Raw genomic sequence first — 5,000 nt, 5'->3', positions numbered from 1 at the left:
CAGCAAGAAGAATATACGGCTCTTCGAGAATGTATCACTTTGGGAATTCCAACAATTTGTTTAATCGATACAAATTGTGATCCCGATCTCGCAGATCTTTCGATTCCAGCAAATGATGACGCTATAGCTTCAATTCGATTAATTCTTAACAAATTAGTAGTCGCAATTTGTGAGGGTCGTTCTAGCTATATACGAAATCCTTGATTAATAATAAGATAAATAAATTATTTTTTGGAACTACATAGATCTATGGAATCGGTTACTATATCCTGAATCGAACAAAAGAGATAAAAAAACTGTGAATATTGTGTGATTAGTTTAGTCGGTGTCAAAAATCTAGAATTTGAGTAGGCAAGAGAAGATTGAATCAAAATAATTCCTTTTTTTTTTTTAAGTAAAGTTCTATTTCTGTCAGAGGGCAATATGAATGGTATATCATGTTCCATCAACGCACTAAACGGTTTATACGATATCTCTGGTGTGGAAGTAGGCCAACATTTCTATTGGCAAATAGGAGGTTTCCAAGTCCATGCTCAAGTACTTATTACTTCTTGGGTTGTAATTGCTATCTTATTAGGTTCCGCCGTTATCGCTGTTCGGAATCCACAAACCATTCCAACCGACGGTCAAAATTTCTTCGAATATGTTCTTGAATTCATTCGAGACGTGAGCAAAACTCAGATTGGAGAAGAATATGGTCCATGGGTTCCCTTTATTGGAACTATGTTTCTATTTATTTTTGTTTCTAACTGGTCGGGTGCTCTTTTACCTTGGAAAATCATACAATTACCTCATGGAGAGTTAGCCGCACCCACGAATGATATAAATACTACTGTTGCTTTAGCTTTACTCACGTCAGTAGCATATTTCTATGCGGGTCTTTCCAAAAAAGGATTAGGGTATTTCAGTAAATACATTCAACCAACTCCAATTCTTTTACCCATTAACATTTTAGAAGATTTCACGAAAACCCCTATCACTTAGTTTTCGACTTTTCGGGAATATATTAGCTGATGAATTAGTAGTTGTTGTTCTTGTTTCTTTAGTACCTTCAGCCGTTCCTATACCTGTCATGTTCCTTGGATTATTTACAAGTGGGATTCAAGCTCTTATTTTTGCAACTTTAGCTGCGGCTTATATAGGCGAATCCATGGAGGGTCATCATTGACTAGTTTTTGTTTTTGAAATAGTCTAGCCTTTTTTTTTTTAGCTTAGCTTAGTCCAATGCAATGTATGCGCAACTCAAGATAATCTATTTACTTAGGGACCATAAATATACAAATACGACGGTCTAGAGTAATAACAAAAAAGATTATGATATTAGAGAATTGTAATAAAAAAAAAAGGAAAGAGATCTAATCTAACTTTTTCCTAAAATTTTGGTTTGGTCCATTTTTTTTTTATTTATATTTATATCCTATTTCCCTTCAATGAATATTATCTTTATATTGATATTGTTTTGGTTTATTCAATTTCAATATTATGAGTCCTAATTTGAATAGGAATTCTTATGGTATCAATTTAGGGTCTATGATTTAAAAAAAGCTGTTCTTTCTATAGAATGATTCCCATTTCAGTCGATTTCATTCAATGCAACGATTGACCAAAAGAAAATTTTAATAAATAATAAAATAAATTGCATGAACTTAGCTCAATCAAATATTGATATTGATTTTTTATTTTTATGCAATGATTTGGTCTAATGAATTCGTCTATTTATTTAGATTGTATCCGTGTGAGATAATGATAAATAAAAGGAAGGGACGAATTGACAAAAAACGATATAAAAAATGATTAGAAAAAAAAGGGGGGGTAGAATTAGGTATATGGAATCTAATGGCTATAAGCCAACTCTTGTCCATCCTTTGAGGAATAATTCTAGAATCCGATTGAATCTAAGATATGAATAGTTGGTTTACGTTATGTAAGAAACACATGTATATGGGATATTAGATATTGACTAGTTATATATGAACTCAAAATATATCTAATCCACCCTACTACTGTGGATTTAGATAGGGATTCCAATAGAAGAATAGAAGTTCTTCTGTTTCGTCTTTGACTCTGAATTGAATGAATAAAGAGATAAAATAAAGACAAAACGAAGAATTCAAAGCAAAGAATGGGTTAGAAAAAAAGAAATGGAAGAACAAAGTATGCGCGGATTCAAAAAAATCCAGTGGATAGGAACTAAAAAAAAGATATCGAAATAGTTCTGACGGTTCAATAATATTCTCACTTCCATTCGGAGTTCTTAGTTACTTGGGCAGGTTGAATCTTAGTGATGGAATAATATAATTAAGTAAAAATTCATTGGATGATTGTATCATTAACCATTTCTTTATTTTGGTGCGAGGAACTTATCATGAATCCACTGGTTTCTGCCGCTTCCGTTATTGCTGCTGGGTTGGCTGTCGGGCTTGCTTCTATTGGACCTGGAGTTGGTCAAGGTACTGCTGCGGGCCAAGCTGTAGAAGGTATCGCGAGACAACCCGAGGCAGAGGGAAAAATACGAGGTACTTTATTGCTTAGTTTGGCTTTTATGGAAGCTTTAACAATTTATGGGCTGGTTGTAGCATTGGCACTTTTATTTGCGAATCCCTTTGTTTAATCCTATAAACATGAGAATTGTGTATTTTTTTTTTCTTATTTTATGGCTTGGGACTTACTCCTCGCTTTTTCGAATTATATCAAGATTTCACCCCTACAATTACTTATTTGTTGGGACAATAATCCATGGGAAGGATTAATTTGAGGATGAGGAATTATCACACTGACTCGCTTTCTTCCTTCCCCTTCTTAGTTCAAGAGAAACCTTTTTTATTGTTTAAAGGAGTGTTGCAACAAATGAGGTATTTTGCCATTGACATGAAACCCGCCCCCCCCTAATTCTAATAAGTATCATTATTATTGGGAATTTTCAACTGAAAAAAAAAAATACATTTCTAGCTAAATAGAATCTATTTTTGACTCCGTTTAGACGTAGGTAAATAAAAATTTATAATAATGAATAATTTAATAATAATAAATTAATTAATATTAATAATAAATTAATAATTTATTAAAAAAAAAAAAGAAATACATAGAATTAGAATAATTAGAATAATCTAAATATGATAGAATAGAATAAATAGAAAAGGAGTCAAAGTGATATAATACAAAAAAAAGAACCGAGTTCTTTTTTTTTTTTTTTAGTCTATCTAAAATAAAATAGGAGATCATATGAAAAATGTAACCGATTCTTTCCTTTCCTTGGGTCACTGGCCATCCGCCGGGAGTTTCGGATTTAATACCGATATTTTAGCAACAAATCCAATAAATCTAAGTGTAGTCCTTGGTGTATTGATCTTTTTTGGAAAGGGAGTGTGTGCGAGTTGTTTATTTCAAGAATAGGCTGGATTCACCCAGTTGCACTTTTTTTCATTATAACTAGGAAAGAAAAGAGTGCATGATCCCGCGAATTACTTCTGAATAAATTTCAAAATCATATTTAAGAACCATAGCATTTCGTCATTCATTGGTACATCGACTTTGATTCTCTATTAACCAATAATCCGGGACCATTAACATGGTTAAGGCCAAACTGTTTGAAGTTCAGATGCAGCAGGGTACTCTTTCTACTACTATGTTAATAAATACAGAAATATTTTCAAATAGTGGAAAATGTTTTTTCGATATAAAACACTCATGTCGATAAAACGATTCGAGCCCCTTTTTCCAATGCTGAATCGATGACCTATGTATAAAGTGAGAAGAATTCTTTGAATTTGAAGAAAAAAAAAAAAGAAACAACTTTGCTGACAAATTACAATTATACATTATACAATTCTAAGTACAATTATACAATTATAAATTATTATAAATTAATTATATGTAAATTTTTTATTTATTATTTATTTATTATACTTTTTAGTTTAGTTTTTTGATATATTTTCTATTTTGGTCAGAAGAATCCTCCGAATATTCTGGTCTTGGATTAGTGATCAGTTTCGATATTTTGGAATATGAATAGAGAAGAGAGGGAGAGGGTAAGCTCATTACATTAGAAAAAAAAAAAAGATATGGGAATTAAGTCCCAATAAATAAGAAATAATTGAGCGTGAGAGCCAAATGAATCGAAATATTCATGTTTGGTTCGGGAAGGGATCATGGAATTTTTGAAATAAAAAAAAAAAATGAATGTAAAGATAATCTACTTTCATTAAGTGATTTATTAGATAATCGAAAAGAGAGGATCTTGAATACTATTCGAAATTCAGAAGAACTACGCGGGGGGGCTATTGAACAGCTGGAAAAAGCCCGGGCCCGCTTACGGAAAGTGGAAATGGAGGCAGATCGGTTTCGAGTGAATGGATACTCTGAGATAGAACGAGACAAATTGAATTTGATTAATTCAACTTATAAGATTTTGGAACAATTAGAAAATTACAAAAACGAAACCATTCATTTTGAACAACAAAGAGCGATTCATCAAGTCCGACAACGGGTTTTCCAACAAGCTTTACAAGGAGCTCTAGGAACTCTGAATAGTTCTTTAAACAACGAGTTACATTTACGTACCATTAGCGCTAATATTGGCCTGTTTGGGGTGATGAAAGAAATAACTGATTAGTCCTTTTTTTTACCTTTTACTTTACTGTAGGCATTATTTTTTTCTTCCAAAAAATAATTAGGAAATACTCATGGTAACTATTAGAGCCGACGAAATTAGTAATATTATCCGTGAACGTATTGAGCAATATAATAGAGAAGTAAAGATTGTAAATACTGGTACCGTACTTCAAGTGGGCGACGGCATTGCTCGTATTCATGGTCTTGATGAAGTAATGGCAGGTGAATTAGTAGAATTTGAAGAGGGTACAATAGGCATTGCCCTGAATTTGGAATCAAATAATGTTGGTGTTGTATTAATGGGTGACGGTTTGATGATACAAGAGGGAAGTGCTGTAAAAGCAACAGGAAAAATTGCTCAGATACCAGTGAGTGAGGCTTATTTGGGT

The sequence above is a fragment of the Durio zibethinus genome, unplaced genomic scaffold, assembly GCF_047325235.1.
Source record: "Durio zibethinus cultivar Kanyao isolate XHJ-2024 unplaced genomic scaffold, ASM4732523v1 HiC_scaffold_194, whole genome shotgun sequence".
Taxonomy (NCBI): domain Eukaryota; kingdom Viridiplantae; phylum Streptophyta; class Magnoliopsida; order Malvales; family Malvaceae; genus Durio; species Durio zibethinus.
The sequence above is the reverse complement of the archived record's forward strand: the minus strand, read 5'-3'. Positions refer to the sequence as shown.